At 43.1% G+C, this 17,589-nt stretch overlaps 1 long non-coding RNA gene across 1 annotated transcript; it reads left to right on the top strand.

Moving 5' to 3' along the window:
* Window positions 1-297: 297 nt before the first annotated feature.
* LOC124044173 lies at window positions 298-11,896 on the top strand. The gene is made up of 3 exons (XR_006840442.1): window positions 298-491; window positions 647-736; window positions 10,853-11,896. It is a non-coding gene; the product is annotated as an uncharacterized LOC124044173 (long non-coding RNA).
* Window positions 11,897-17,589: the final 5,693 nt, after the last annotated feature.

Raw genomic sequence — 17,589 nt, forward strand, 5'->3', positions numbered from 1 at the left:
TATAGTCTACAGAAACCAGTGATACATTGGTACAAATGACCTTGGACAAATTGTCCCACAGTTAGTTTTAGTAAATGTGTCACACGAGTTTATAATAAACACGTTTTCTAATTCAGAGTGATATGTATGACATGTTTACCATCACCAAAAATACTCCTCAATTCACTTATCCAATACATAAGCAGATCACGAGACCAGATCAGACGTAACTATTGCGCTATATAGAAGTAGCCAATCAGTGAAGCCGTGTAGCTATGCTCCAATAGAGAGACGAGTTCCTGAAACTTCACCTCTAAGGTTATCCGCATACGTAATTGGGTGTGCTTTTGTGTAAGTGGTTTGGTAACAGGTTTGGTAACAGCAGATCGACTGTACTACTAAAAGACATCGTTCAAGCAGCAAGACATTCATCTATCTGACGACAAAAACATCAATTTTCTGAGGAGAAAGAAGAACAGACTCTCGCGCCATGGTTTGACTGCTGATCAAAGGTGCGCGCCGATCTCTTCATTCTAGTTGTTACAAAGTAACATATATGAAGTCATGTTACTCAGGCTATACACATCTATGCCAATTATATCTTGTGAGGTGTCATTTCAATAATGTTTTTCAAATAATTATCTGTCTCATTCTCTCCATTTTCCAGCCAGCATCTGGACGGTGAGGAAGATTCGGGCCCACATTGCTGAGGGAGAGCAAGAGGAGAAGCCCATCTTCACACCATGTGGTGTTACTGGTAAGAACAGTAATGCCATAGATCTGCAACAATGCTGATTGTTATCAACTTATCTACAATGCCATGCAAGAACACTTGCGTTACCTAACAATGCCGTAGTAAAGGGTGCGTTCGTAAATTGCTTCCAGTGTGTCAGAGTGCACTTTGGGTTGTTAGATTGTCAGTTGGTAAATTCAGAGCGTTTCATTCTCAGAGCGCTCACTGAACGCGCTGGTCGAGAAGGGTTCATCCGAGTGTTCTGACCGAACGTTAACTGGTTATAGTTGGCTAGCTTGTCAGCTACTTCCAGACACAAATGACCGAACACCTCACTGACGATTTTACTCACCACGACAGAGCTGGTTAGGCTGTTATGTTATCTAGAGCGTTAGTGACTAGCTGTGCTGCTGGCAACAATTGAATACCATTTTTGTCGACGTTTGACACTGTTCATATTCAATGGGTGTTGCGTGTTCGTAAAGTTATCAGTTATTTTGCGCTCTGGCACACAGACGAGAGTGCTCTACAATCGGAGTAGATGGCGAGAGTGAATTTACGAACGCACCCAAAGATGCGCTGTCGAAAAAATCGCTCGACCTCTTCCTGGTTGCTAAAATTCTAATTGTTCGCCTAATTTCATTTTTTTTTGTGATAAAACAAAAATTATAGTTTAGAGATCTGAATTTTCAGCTGGTGTACAAAACCGAAAGGAAGACGCAAAAACAAAACTTAAGAACAGGAAGTATACATAACGCATGGATTTTTTTTTTAGGCGGCATTATGTCATATCACTCTGAATTAGGAAAAGTGTTTTATAAACTCTGTGTCAGACTGAGTGACACATTTAATAAAAATCGACCTCTTCTTATACTTGCTTTCAATGACTATGGTTACATGCACACAATCTATCTGGTTATTGTGGCTAGTCAGATTAATATCATAGTTTGATTAAAGTTGACATGCTTTGCAAAAAATAATGATTTCCCCAAATTAACCTGTTTACATGGACACGTGAAATCTGGTAGCACCCTGATGAATGCAGAAAATCGCCAAGCAAAATGAACTACTATTCTACCACAGTGACCATGTTATTTTTGGGAAGCATATTTGATTATGAGTTCGGATCGCCAATTTAAGGTGTTTAGATTGTAAAGAGAACCAGGTCTTGAGATGTTGCTTCAATATATCCATATCATTTTCATTTCTCATGATGCCATCTATTTTGAAGTGCACAAGACTCTCCTGCAGCAAAGCACCCCCACAACATGATGCTGCCACCCCCGTGCTTTACGGTTGGGATGGTATTCTTCGGCTTGCAATCCTCCCCCTTTTTCCTCCAAACATAACGATGGTTATTATGACCAAACAGTTCTATTTTTGTTTCATCAGACAAGAGGACACTTCTCCAAAAAGTACGATCTTTGTCCCCATGTGCAGTTGCAAACTGTAGTCTGACTTTTTTTATGGCAGTTTTGGAGAAGTGGCTTCTTCCTTGCTGAGCGGCCTTTCAGGTTATGTCGACATAGGACTCGTTTTACTGTGGATATAGATACTTTTGTACCTGTTTCCTCCAGCATCTTCACAAGGTCCTTGGCTGTTCTGGGATTGATTTGCACTTTTCGCACCAAAGTACGTTCATCTCTAGGAGACAATGTGTCTCCTTCCTGAGCGGTATGACTGCTGCGTGGTCCCATGGTGTTTATACTTGCATACTATTGTTTGTACAGATGAACGTGGTACCTTCAGGCATTTGGAAATTTCTCCCAAGGATGAACCAGACTTGTGGAGGTCTACAATTTTTTTTCTGAGGTCTTTGCTGATTTCTTTTGATTTTCCCATGATGTCAAACAGAGGCACTGAGCTTTGAAGGTACGCCTTGAAATACATCCACAGGTACACCACCAATCGACTCAAATGATGTCAATTAGCCTATCAGAAGCTTCTAAAGCAATGATATAATTTTCTGGAGTTTTCCAAGCTGTTTAAAGGCACAGTCAACTTAGTATATGTAAACTTCTGACCCACTGGAATTGTGATACAGTGAAATAATCTCTGTAAACAATTGTTGGAAAAATTACTTGTGTCATGCACAAAGTAGATGTCCTAACCGACTTGCCAAAACTATAGTTTGTTAACAAGAAATTTGTTGTGGTTGAAACACTTAGGTTGGAGTCATTAACTTGTTTATTTAAAATTCCGACTTCATCTGTATGTCTTTGATTTTAAGATTAAGGTGTTTACATGATTGCATAATCTGCCTACTGCCATAATCAGTTTAATATTGAATTACTACTGTGTGAATGACGGATCTATAACTCACATTTATATATTAATTTGGTCACCCAAAAAGTTGCATATTGCAGCTTTAAGAATGCTGTAATTACCGAACAATGCAACCGAGCTAACTACCTCTATGGCATAGATTAGAACAATGGCGCCACCTAACAATACCATTGTTAAGTATACTGGCATTACCGAACAATGCCACAGAGCTAACTACCTTACAACCATAGAAATAAGAATTAATTGATTTATTTGATAAAGAAGGAAATATACTCTTATAGAAAGTTATTTAGAACAATATAACTTCCCAATACATTATAAATACTTGTATTCTATATGCAAAGCAATACCTTCAGAACTTAATCAATTAATTAAATGTAATTTGTGTTTTGGAGAACATGTTAAGATGGATGCACAACTTCTGTTAGGTTTCCACCTGCTGGAAAACAAATGTAATAATACATTCTTAAGATATCTTGTTCTTGGAGTTAAAGTTAGCTCCTTGAGGGAAATTCTTCTGGAATGCATATGCTACTGAAATTTAATGGAAGAAAGCTTGATTGCTCCCTCACACATTTTCTATATCAAATAAAGTAAAAGAAATTCACTTTAAAATCTTGCACAAAGTATACCCTTGCAGTTGTCCTCTAAAGCCATGAATTTAGACATCTGCCTTTTCTGTGATCAAGAAGGGGAAACTATTATACACTTTATAAGTGTGACTCTGAAGTTATTTTGGAGCAGGTTAAATATGAACATTTTTAAAATTGTATTTACACATTTTATTGTATTTACAATGAAAGATGTAATACGTTATTGTTTTTTTGTGCAGGCTTCACACGCTTCATCAGTCTCCCATTCACAATTTGACAAGCAATTTCCTGGCTATATCCCCTTTGTGTGGCCGTAATGGCCCTTAAAAACATCCATTCCCAAGGGACTTTGGACCCTTGGGCTGAATATAATAATGATCATTCCCTCCTCCCGGCTGCGTGCTGAAGCACCTCTCACTCACATGACTCTTTGTCACGTGATCTGGTCTTTCTCACAGGCTCCAAGACAGACCCTTCGTGAATGCAACTGCGCGCCTCCTTAATAATATTGAAGCTCATATTGAAGATATTGGAAGAACTGTCCACATTTGGTTTTCGTCAGCCAACAAGATGAGTAGGCCAAACGAACAGCAGAATCACTATCCTTCGTCAATCTACTATCCTCTGTAGTACAACAGTTGACTTATTCTGTGCGAGAAATAAATATTCCCAACATTGTCTGGGACAGTTGTGGGACACGATAGATCCCAAATGAATACAACCACTAGCATAAAAAAACAACTGTTTTAAGCAATGAGCCTGATGCAACAGATCAGAACATTTAGCTTAAAACGTTTATAAACTATTAGGATATTTTTTCACATTATAAGCCCAGCAATGCACACACTGCAGTAGGATATAAGAGCAAATGTTCCATTAGCAGAAAACGCCATTCTCAAATGTGACCACATGTGATTATACAGGTAAATGCTTTTATTATAAAGATGCATTTGAAAATTGTTCCCCAAACTTGAAACTCACGTGCTGGATATGTTATGCCAGTTAGGCTCTACATCTGCTGTAAAGCATATGAATGTGCTTAATTTAAAGTTATTTGGCCACTTTAGTTGTGATTAAAAACCTTTATCAAAACATATAGGCCTATGGGCTGGACTACATGAAGTGTGCGACTATGATTACAAAAAGTTGCACGAACAAGGCATGCTCTGTTTCCTGCCTTAAGCTGGGCATCATTCACAAGGCTAATGTTGTCACCCATCAGACTATTCTTGGTTTAATCTTGTCTTTACATTTACTAAATAATATATGTGTAAAATTTAGTTTTGATTTAGAATGGACCATTATCATGCACCTGTATCGAAATGGGGGCAGAGGGAAAAAATACATGTCGTCTATGAACTTAAAAAGCGAATGGAGGACGCTTTTCCCACTGTTCATTTTCATTTCATGCCAGCCAGGTAGTCTAGACTCCTGTTGTAAAGAGAAGCAGTGTGCTTAATATTAGGAAAGTTAATAAATAAATATAGTAGGCCTAGCCTATAGAAAGCTGATGTGATCCTTCTCTTTTTAATAGTGGTCATTACTCTGTTTTCTTGCGCAATGGGCTCTCATGAAGTGTTTGATTAGATTTTTGATCGTATTTGCATTAATGTCAGAGTGATTAGAGGGACAATAGAGAGCTGAGAAGAAGCAGTTAACAAGTTTGGTAGACTACTAATGACAATCCGCAGAATCAGAGCTTGGAGAAGCCTTACTGTGACTAAACGGTCACGTGGAATTTGACTGCCGTCATGACTCGTGATCCCTGGTGTGGCGGAAATACAGTTAACGTAACAGCCCTAGTTATGATTACACAAGCACGTGTTTATAACCTCCTACTAGGCATGGTCAACTCCTTACATATCTAGACAGCCAATACATCCCTGCTCCCCCCTAGTTCTTCAGCTGGCCTGTCTTATCACAGACTATTGCCCTTCAGCTGGCCTGTCTTATCAGAGACTATTGCCCTTCAGCTGGCCTGTCTTTATCAGAGACTATTGCCCTTCAGCTGGCCTGTCTTTATCAGAGACTGTTGCCCTTCAGCTGGCCTGTCTTTATCAGAGACTATTGCCCTTCAGCTGGCCTGTCTTTATCAGAGACTATTGCCCTTCAGCTGGCCTGTCTTATCAGACTATTGCCCTTCAGCTGGCCTGCCTTATCATACATGTAACGTAATCAATAAGTTATTATATAGTGACGGGAATAAGTATATTTCAAGTTAAAACCCATGAGTCGGATTCGGTTGGAGCGAGTGGTCGCATCTGCACGTAGCTCCAACACGTCGCTCCAACGGGTAGTATAACTTTTTCATTATATTTCATTATATTTCATTATATCACAACGGTTTGATTTGTCTTATCTTAGCAAATTCTTCTCAGCTAGCTACATAGCCGTCTTTGTATCAAAGATAATTGCGTAATTATCGTATTTCGCCGTCCTAACGTAGTCTTCACTAGCCAGCTAGCTAACGTCCACTGATTAGCTGCACTGGAGAAACTATCATACTCAACTGAACGACTTGATTAGTTTAGTGTTAGCTAGCTACATAGCTGTCTTTGCTGTCTTCGTATCATCGTATCCAAGATAATTGTGTTGTTTAGGTTTAGAGTGTGTAGTCTTAGAGTGATTATCTTAATTTACCGAGGTTAGCTAGCCAGCTATTTGTCGTCCTTAACGTAGGTGACTCTGCTAGCTAGCCAACAGCTAACCAACGCTAGCCAACGTCTTCTGTATAGAACTCAACTACCCGGTCGCACTCACAGGTAGTATCACATTTTCACTTCATTTCATTACAGTACAACGGTTTGATTTGTTTGATCGTAGCTAGCTACTTAGCTAGCTACATAGCCTCTTTGTATCAAAGATAATTGTGTAGTCTAGAGCGATTTTCTAGGTTCCTAGCCATCTATTGTCGTTCTTTTAACGCAACGTAACGTAAACAACACTGCTAGCTTCCTGCTAGCCCCAATAGCAACACTGCAGAAACTATTACACTCAACGACGACTTGATTAGTGTAGTGTCAACAACGCACCCACTGCCAGCTGGCCTACTTCAGCAGTACTGTATCATTTTAATCATTTTAGTCAATAAGATTCTTGCTACGTAGCTTAACTTTCTGAACATTCAGACGTGTAGTCCACTTGTCATTCCAATCTCCTTTGCATTAGCGTAGCCTCTTCTGTAGCCTGTCAACTATGTGTCTGTTTATCCCTGTTCTCTCCTCTCTGCACAGACCATACAAACGCTCTCACCGCGTGGCCGCGGCCACCCTACTCTGGTGGTCCCAGCGCGCACGACCCACGTGGAGTTCCAGGTCTCCGGTAGCCTCTGGAACTGCCAATCTGCGGTCAACAAGGCAGAGTTCATCTCAGCCTATGCCTCCCTCCAGTCCCTCGACTTCTTGGCACTGACGGAAACATGGATCACCACAGACAACACTGCTACTCCTACTGCTCTCTCTTCGTCCGCCCACGTGTTCTCGCACACCCCGAGAGCGTCTGGTCAGCGGGGTGGTGGCACCGGGATCCTCATCTCTCCCAAGTGGTCATTCTCTCTTTCTCCCCTTACCCATCTGTCTATCGCCTCCTTTGAATTCCATGCTGTCACAGTTACTAGCCCTTTCAAGCTTAACATCCTTATCATTTATCGCCCTCCAGGTTCCCTCGGAGAGTTCATCAATGAGCTTGATGCCTTGATAAGCTCCTTTCCTGAGGACGGCTCACCTCTCACAGTTCTGGGCGACTTTAACCTCCCCACGTCTACCTTTGACTCTTTCCTCTCTGCCTCCTTCTTTCCACTCCTCTCCTCTTTTGACCTCACCCTCTCACCTTCCCCCCTACTCACAAGGCAGGCAATACGCTCGACCTCATCTTTACTAGATGCTGTTCTTCCACTAACCTCATTGCAACTCCCAAGTCTCCGACCACTGCCTTGTATCCTTTTCCCTCTCGCTCTCATCCAAACACCTCCCACACTGCCCCTACTCGGATGGTATCGCGCCGTCCCAACCTTCGCTCTCTCTCCCCCGCTACTCTCTCCTCTTCCATCCTATCATCTCTTCCCTCCGCTCAAACCTTCTCCCACCTATCTCCTGATTCTGCCTCCTCAACCCTCCTCTCCTCCCTCTCTGCATCCCTTGACTCTCTATGTCCCCTATCCTCCAGGCCTGCTCGGTCCTCCCCTCCCGCTCCGTGGCTCGATGACTCATTGCGAGCTCACAGAACAGGGCTCCGGGCAGCCGAGCGGAAATGGAGGAAAACTTTCCCTGCGGACCTGGCATCCTTTCACTCCCTCCTCTCTACATTTTCCTCCTCTGTCTCTGCTGCTAAAGCCACTTTCTACCACGCTAAATTCCAAGCATCTGCCTCTAACCCTAGGAAGCTCTTTGCCACCTTCTCCTCCCTCCTGAATCCTCCGCCCCCCCCCCCTCCTCCCTCTCTGCAGATGACTTCGTCAACCATTTTGAAAAGAAGGTCGACGACATCCGATCCTCGTTTGCTAAGTCAAACGACACCGCTGGTTCTGCTCACACTGCCCTACCCTGTGCTCTGACCTCTTTCTCCCCTCTCTCTCCAGATGAAATCTGCTCTTGTGACAGCCGGCCGCCCAACAACCTGCCCGCTTGACCCTATCCCCTCCTCTCTTCTCCAGACCATTTCCGGAGACCTTCTCCCTTACCTCACCTCGCTCATCAACTCATCCCTGACCGTTGGCTAAGTCCCTTCCGTCTTCAAGAGAGCGAGAGTTGCACCCCTTCTGAAAAAACCTACACTCGATCCCTCCGATGTCAACAATTACAGACCAGTATCCCTTCTTTCTTTTCTCTCCAAAACTCTTGAACGTGCCGTCCTTGGCCAGCTCTCCCGCTATCTCTCTCTGAATGACCTTCTTGATCCAAATCAGTCAGGTTTCAAGACTAGTCATTCAACTGAGACTGCTCTCCTCTGTATCACGGAGGCGCTCCGCACTGCTAAAGCTAACTCTCTCTCCTCTGCTCTCATCCTTCTAGATCTATCGGCTGCCTTCGATACTGTGAACCATCAGATCCTCCTCTCCACCCTCTCCGAGTTGGGCATCTCCGGTCGCGGCCCACGCTTGGATTGCGTCCTACCTGACAGGTCGCTCCTACCAGGTGGCGTGGCGAGAATCTGTCTCCTCACCACGCGCTCTCACCACTGGTGTCCCCCAGGGCTCTGTTCTTGGCCCTCTCCTATTCTCGCTATACACCAAGTCACTTGGCTCTGTCATAACCTCACATGGTCTCTCTTATCATTGCTATGCAGACGACACACAATTAATCTTCTCCTTTCCCCCTTCTGATGACCAGGTGGCAATACGCATCTCTGCATGTCTGGCAGACATATCAGTGTGGATGACGGATCACCACCTCAAGCTGAACCTCGGCAAGACGGAGCTGCTCTTCCTCCCGGGGAAGGACTGCCCGTTCCATGATCTCGCCATCACGGTTGACAACTCCATTGTGTCCTCCTCCCAGAGCGCCAAGAACCTTGGCGTGATCCTGGACAACACCCTGTCGTTCTCAACTAACATCAAGGCGGTGGCCCGTTCCTGTAGGTTCATGCTCTACAACATCCGCAGAGTAACCCTGCCTCACACAGGAAGCGGCGCAGGTCCTAATCCAGGCACTTGTCATCTCCCGTCTGGATTACTGCAACTGCTGTTGGCTGGGCTCCCTGCCTGTGCCATTAAACCCCTACAACTCATCCAGAACGCCGCAGCCCGTCTGGTGTTCAACCTTCCCAAGTTCTCTCACGTCACCCCGCTCCTCCGTTCTCTCCACTGGCTTCCAGTTGAAGCTCGCATCCGCTACAAGACCATGGTGCTTGCCTGGAGCTGTGAGGGGAACGGCACCTCAGTACCTCCAGGCTCTGATCAGGCCCTACACCCAAACAAGGGCACTGCGTTCATCCACCTCTGGCCTGCTCGCCTCCCTACCACTGAGGAAGTACAGCTCCCGCTCAGCCCAGTCAAAACTGTTCGCTGCCCTGGCCCCCCAATGGTGGAACAAACTCCCTCACGACGCCAGGACAGCGGAGTCAATCACCACCTTCCGGAGACACCTGAAACCCCACCTCTTTAAGGAATACCTAGGATAGGTTAAGTAATCCCTCTCACCCCACCCCCCTAAGTTTTAGATGCACTATTGTTAAGTGACTGTCCCACTGGATGTCATAAGGTGAATGCACCAATTTGTAAGTCGCTCTGGATAAGAGCGTCTGCTAAATGACTTAAATGTAAATGTAAATGTAAATGCAGCATAAACAGCTTAATATATCCATATTTGATTTTAATAACCACATTGTGGGCCTGTTAGAACACATAAATCATGACTGATTTTATGAATATCCACTTTGTTAGAACCAATTTAGTTTTTGAATGGCTGCTAATAACCACGTCCTTGTGTTCGCTGCCTATGTCAGCTCAGTCAGAAATGACCTTTACATCTCTATCACACAAACTGTAGTTCATCAATCCACATTGAATAGAGCCCTGCGTTTCATTACCCTCTTTACTGCATGTATACATTTAATATCGGCCATTGATACATTCCACTGATATGTAGCACAGACAACCTCTGTTTCTGTTGTCAACCAATGTGAAATCAACAACATTTCACCATGACATTGGATTTATGTTAAAAGTTGGGTGAAAAAGACTAAATTCCATTTTTGCAAATCTAATCAGTTTTTCACATTGATTCAACGTCATCACATTTATTATTATTATTTAATGAAGTGGAACAGTGTTGATTCAACCAGTTTTTGCCCAATGGGCAGGCTGGCACTGGTAATAGGTTCCCTTATCAGAGACTGCGTTATCCCATGGCTTGCAGGCTAAGTCTTCTAATTTCAATTAGCTTATTGCATCTCCACATTTTAAGCACCGGCTGAGAAGGTTAATCTCTAAACCCTGGTTGGACAACATTTCTTAATCTGTGTAGCAACTTCTATAATAACACTCTAAGGTCACTCCATATGTCTTTAAAATATGTCTGTAACGTTTACCCTGTGTCAATTGTGATGTCAACTGTTTTGACAATTTGATACTTCTTGAGCTCTTGTTTGATAACCAGCGAGGATTTATAAAGCATTATCAGTCACTACGATTAGGCAGGCTAATTCCATCTTTTGGGAACTAAATCAATTTTGGTGCTGGTCTACTAAACCTTGTTTGCCCTTTGCATAACCTTTACATAGAACGTGTGTGAGAGATACTTCTCTTTATTTCCTGTCTCCTCAGGCTTTAAGAAGGAGCAGTTGACATCAGGTTCTGATCCACCGGCGGCCGTAATGACCCCTGAACCTGATGATGGTATCGCTAACGTCGGCCCGGCGGCGTCGTCAGAGACAGCCGTGCAGAAGTGCGGATCCTGAGGTTAAAGGTCACACTGGATAACTGGTTGGGACCAATAAATTATTATTAAGCATGTCTTGAAAAGGATGCATTTACAGGACTGTATGTCGACAGACGCAGTCTCCTTGTTCCTTGCTCCCAGACGCAGTCTCCTTGTTCGAAAAACTTTTGTACGTTAAATTCTACTTCCTACTTCCCTGATCTGGACTGTCTATAAACAACATTCACATACATTATTCTGATAAGTCTTCCTTTCTTCAAAAGTTTGGATTATGTATTGTATTACTAGATATAACTGCATTGTTGGAGCTAGAAACATAAGAATTTTGCTGCACCTGCAAATCTGTACGCGACCAATAAACTTGAACTTTTTTTGTATAGCCCAACATGCTCTTAACTTTGCTATCCTTAATCAAAGCATTCCCATAGAAAATGTCACTACAACCATAATGATGACTAGTTTTGAGACCAAATTATGACAAGTCATTCCATTTAATTTACATTGTGTAGGTTTGTGAACCCAAGTATGCTAATACGATATCGCAATAAAAAGTTGATTATTTACTGATCTATAGAAGATAGTCTTTAACAGCCCTCCAACTGGAAAAATGTTTGTTGTCATGCCCTTGCTGTCCCAGCCTCTGTCCAGTGTGCCCATACTCAGTGGACCAAATGCTAAGCTGAGATACTTGCTGTAATTCCAACTTTCAGTCAGTAAGTCAGTGTGAAGATTGAACTTATGACATTTTCATATACACTAATCTCAGGTTAATATTGGGTCCAGTGAGCTCTGTTTAACCTCTGACACCAGATGACCCTTTATGGCTGCAGCGTGTGACGACCTGCTCACCAACCCCTCCACCCAGGGACTGAGCTGTTCTGATGCCCCTGCTGCAGCTTCCCTAATAAAAACTTAAACTATCTGGTCAACTTGTCTTTTATTATGTTGTAGGCATATAACTTCCCAGTATATCCATTATGAGCTATTAGGTACAATACTCACTAATGCACATTAAAAATGATAAACATTTCTTACATAACTGCAACATTTTTATTTTACCTTTAACTAGTCAAATCGGTTAAGAACAAATTCTTATTTTCAATGACTGCGTAGGAACAGTGGGTTAACTGCCTGTTCAGGGGCAGAACGACAGATTTGTGCCGTGTCAGCTCGGGGATATGAACTTGCAGCCTTTCGGTTACTAGTCCAACTCTCTAACCACTAGGCTACCCTGCCGCCCCATGAAATTATAGCCTGGTTACTCTCCTCTGTGTCAGGGAGGCTACTCTCCTCTGTCAGGGAGGCTGCTCTCCTCTGTGTCAGGGAGGCTACTCTCCTCTGTGTCAGGGAGGCTGCTCTCCTCTGTGTCAGGGAGGCTACTCTCCTCTGTGTCAGGGAGGCTGCTCTCCTCTGTCAGGGAGGCTACTCTCCTCTGTGTCAGGGAGGCTACTCTCTGTGTCAGGGAGGCTGCTCTCCTCTGTGTCAGGGAGGCTACTCTCTGTGTCAGGGAGGCTACTCTCCTCTGTGTCAGGGAGGCTACTCTCCTCTGTCAGGGAGGCTGCTCTCCTCTGTTTCAGGGAGGCTGCTCTCCTCTGTCTCAGGAGGCTGCTCTCCTCTGTGTCAGGGAGGCTGCTCTCCTCTGTCAGGGAGGTTGCTCTCCTCTGTCAGGGAGGCTGCTCTCCTCTGTTTCAGGGAGGCTGCTCTCCTCTGTTTCAGGGAGGCTGCTCTCCTCTGTCTGGGAGGCTGCTCTCCTCTGTCAGGGAGGTTGCTCTCCTCTGTCAGGGAGGCTGCTCTCCTCTGTGTCAGGGAGGCTGCTCTCCTCAGTCATTTAGCAGACTGTCTTATCCAGAGCGACTTACAGTTAGTGCATTCTTAAGATAGCTCGGTGGGACAACCACATATCACAGGCAGAGAAAGTACATTTTCCTCAGTAATGTAGCCGTCAGTAGAGTCAGAGGTCAAGTGCTGGTTTATTTAGTTATAAATAAATTAAAAGGTGTGGAGGAGGATTGTTTAAGATACTGTTTGAAGATGTAGGGTTAAATAACACCATAATCTACAAACTAACCATTTTCGTCGTGTAATGTTGATTGATTTTTAAAATTTGAACCTTAGTTGTCTTCTTTCTTCCACAGTGCTTTAGCTTACTGCACCACAATGTGTTGACTTCTGTATAATGTCCTGATCTCATTATCATACTTCTTTACTGTCTGGTGTATTTCTGTTTTTCTGTTTTGTACAGTGCCTTGCGAAAGTATTCGGCCCCCTTGAACTTTGCGACCTTTTGCCACATTTCAGGCTTCAAACATAAAGATATAAAACTGTCAGGTGGACTGGGGACAGCAAGGAGTCATGACAAGGTAGTATTGAGGCATGGTGCTAGGGCTCAGCTCTAGGACACCGGACACCGGATCACACAGGACACCGGATAAGACAGGAGAAGTACTCCAGATATAACAAACTGACCCTAGCCCCACGACACAAAACTACTGCAGCATAAATACTTGAGGCTGAGACAGGAGGGGTCAGGAGACACTGTGGCCCCATCCGATTATACCCGTAGACAGGGCCAAACAGGAAGGATATAACCCCACCCACTTTGCCAAAGCACAGCCCCACACCACTAGAGGGATAGTTGAGACCGAGTCTGCGTCTCTCACATGGGTAGGCAGACCATTCCATAAAAATTGAGCTCTATAGGAGAAAGCCCTGCCTCCAGCTGTTTGCTTAGAAATTCTAGGGACAATTAGGAGGCCTGCGTCTTGTGACAGTAGCGTACGTGTAGGTATGTACGGCAGGACCAAATCAGAAAGATAGGCAGGAGCAAGCCCATGTAATGCTTTGTTGGTTAGCAGTAAAACCTTGAAATCAGCCCTTGCCTTAACAGGAAGCCAGTTTAGGGAGGCTAGCACTGGGGTAATATGATAAAAAAAATGTGGTTCTAGTCAGGATTCTAGCAGGCATAATTAGCACTAATTGAAGTTTATTTCGTGCTTTATCCGTGTAGCCGGAAAGTAAAGCATTGCAGTAACCTAGAAGTAACAAAAGCATGAATTAATGTTTCTGCAGCATTTTTGGACAGAAAGTTTCTGACTTTTGCGATGTTACGTAGATGGAAAAAAGCTGTCCTTGAAACAGTCTTGATATGTTCGTCAAAAGAGAGATTACGGTCCAGAGTAATGCCGAGGTCCTTCACAGTTTTATTTGAGACGACTGTACAACCATCAAGATTATTTGTCAGATTCAACAGAAGATCTCTTTGTTTCTTGGGACCTAAAACAAGCATCCAGTGAAAGTAAACATTATGTTTTCGAATGAGATCCTCAAGAGGTAAAATATATAGTGAAAACAATAGTTGTCCTAAAACGGAACCTTGAGTAACACCAACATTTACAGTTGATTTGTCAGAGGACAAACCATTCACAGAGACAAACGGATATCTTTCCGACAGATAAGATCTAAACGAGGCCAGAACTTGTTGGTTTAGACCAATTTGTTTCCAATCTGTGGTGATCGATGGTATCAAAAGCAGCACCTCGGTCTGATGTCATTAAAAGGTCATTTACCACCTTCACAAGTGCAGTCTCAGTGCTATGATGGGGTCTAAAACCAGACTGTAGCATTTCGTATACATTGTTTGTCTTCAGGAAGGCAATGAGTTGCTGCGCATAAGCTTTTTCCCAAAAATTTGAGAGGAATGGAATATTTGATATATGCCGATAGTTTTTTATATTTTCTGGGTCAAGGTTTGGCTTTTTCAAGAGAGGCTTTATTACTGCCACTTTTAGTGAGTTTGGTACACATCCAGTGGATAGAGAGCCGTTTATTATGTTCAACATAGGAGGGCCAAGCACAGGAAGCAGCTCTTTCAGTAGTTTAGTTGGAATAGGGTCCAGTATGCAGCTTTAAGGTTTAGAGGCCATGATTATTTTCATCATTGTGTCAAGAGATATAGTACTAAAACACTTGACTGTTTCTCTTGATCCTAGGTCCTGGCAGAGTTGTGCAGATTCAGGACAACTGAGCTTTGGAGGAATACGCAGATTTAAAGAGGAGTCCGTAATTTGCTTTCTGATGATCATGATCTTTTCCTCAAAGAAGTTCATGAATTTATTACTGCTGAAGTGAAAGTCATCCTCACTTGGGGAATGCTGCTTTTTAGTTAGCTTTGTGACAGTATAAAAAATAAATTTCAGATTGTTCTTATTTTCCTCAATTAAGTTGGAAAAATAGGATGATCGAGCAGCAGTGAGGGCTCTTCGATACGGCACGGTACTGTCTTTCCAAGCTAGTCGGAAGACTTCCAGTTTGGTGTGGCGCCATTTCTGTTCCAATTTTCTGGAAGCTTGCTCCAGAGCTCGGGTATTTTCTGTATACCAGGGAGCTAGTTTCTGGTATACAGTGACGAGAAGAAGGGGGCTACAGGGTATGATCGTCTTGTAAGAGTCAAGCCCCTTTATCATGACATGGTGGAGGCATGCAAAACCTACTTCCTGCTCAAAATCTATCTATAGATGAAGCAATATATGAAAATAAGCCGACCGAACGGGGCTACAAACTCTTTGTGCTAGCCGATTCAGCCTCTGCCTACATATAGAACTTTATCTATGAAGGCAAGGTGATCACACCCACTGGGAAGGGCCTTGGTTATGACTGTCATGCAGCTGATGGACTTCCCCTTACTTGGCAGTGGGACATTTTTATACTAGTCCATGCTTTCCATAGACCTCTTTAAAACAAATAGGGGCTTGTGGCACCATTCGTCCTAACATAATCAGTTTCCCCAAGACCAAGGTAAACAACAAGACAAAGACAGCAGAGAGGGGACCATACGTTGGATCAGGACTGACAAGCTGCTTTTTGTGAAATGGAAGGACACTAGGGAATTAACCATGCTCACCACACAGCATAAGGCATTCAATAACTACCAATGTCTCAAGGAGGGTGAAAAGTGCCAATGGGGCATGGGGGAGGAAGAATGTCCCTATTCCTGTTTCTGTGAAGGACTACAATGCCAGCATGGAGGGTGTCGACCTATCTGATGCTCTGATAGGCTACTACCAGGTCCTCCACAAGACCAGGAAGTGGTATAAGACTTTTTTCTTACCACTTTGTGGACATTGCTACAGTAAATGCTTTCATTCTCCACAAGCAGATGACCAAAGCAAAAGGTCAAACCCCTCTCTCCCAGTTGGCCTTCAGAGAGCAGCTGGTGTTGGAAGTTGCTGAATTAGGGGCCCAAAGCAACCTCACAACCATCACAAGACCCCCCACTCAAGGTGAGCGCCACTATCCAACACATATACCAAAAGACAAAAGGAAGAACTGAAAGCATTGCACAAAACACAGGTAAAAAAGAGTGAAACCCCAGATATTCTGTCTGAAATGCCAGTTTGCTTTTTTTTTCTGGCAGAGAGGGACTGTTTCAAAGACTATCACACCATGGTGAAAGTTAAATCTAATCATCTACACCTGTGATGTAAAACCAACACGAGTGCCATTTGTAAATAGTTCAGCTTTTTAAAAATGTTTGCACATTTGTATTGAAGGATACGTATGTAACCAAGTTTGTGTTTGACAAGACACTTATATTTAGATTTATATCTGTTGCTTTTATAAAAAGTTCATTTGTATGTGGGACCAATACATTGGATATGGCTAGGCTACATGTTGAGGCACTTTGGAGACACTTCCATGTTTGAGAGAGATTTGTATTGTAGAAATTGAGGTTTTATAGTGAAAAATAACTTTCAGGCACACCCAGTGTGCAAAAACAGTGGAATTACCATATCCGGACACGTTGGAGAGGTTGAAAGGACACTTGAATGTACCCTGAATAACCCATAACACCACCACAATGTTTGAGTGAGGTTGATATGGTAGAAATTGTGTTTTTATACTGAATAAATAGCATTTAGGGATTGCAAATATGTAATAGCACTGGAATTATCTAATTTACAGACATATTCCACTTTGGAGAGGTTTAGGGACACTTGGAAACGTCCCAAGACCACACCTGACACCACTTACTAAAACATCTGCCCATTTCTAGTTGTTAGGTCTATCAATCCCATTTCTTTTCTGATATTGTTCACTTGTTGTGGACGCCATCTAATGTGTCATCAGCTCTGGTCATCAATAATTCACTTATAGCTTGTCAATGAAAGATGACTTCAAAATTTTAAAAACGGTTATTTGGTGTATTCTGAACTATGTAACTCCTATCAATCTTCTGATCATTTTCTCGTAATCTCCCAGATGTCTTCTTTCCAAACATACCATGTTTTTTCATGTCAGAATCATGTAATTACACATGAATAGTAGTTACTTTTGGTTATGTTTATTTAGGCGGAAATCTACATTTTTACCATTACATTTGAATATGCTCTGCCCATGTAATTTGAGTGTCAAACCAGAACCCCAGGAACCTAAACCCTCTCACCCTCTCCAGATTCCTTCCATACAACTTCAAGTATATTTCCTCCCCAACCTTCCTTCTAGAAAAAAACACAGTCTGTGTTTTCTCAAGTGAAAACTTGACACCCCACCTGAGGGACCACTGCTTAACTTCACTAATCGCTTCTTGAACTCTTCTAGCTCTATGGGTAATATTTCTCCCTCT

This window comes from Oncorhynchus gorbuscha, linkage group LG09 (genome assembly GCF_021184085.1).
Source record: "Oncorhynchus gorbuscha isolate QuinsamMale2020 ecotype Even-year linkage group LG09, OgorEven_v1.0, whole genome shotgun sequence".
Classification (NCBI taxonomy): Eukaryota; Metazoa; Chordata; class Actinopteri; order Salmoniformes; family Salmonidae; genus Oncorhynchus; species Oncorhynchus gorbuscha.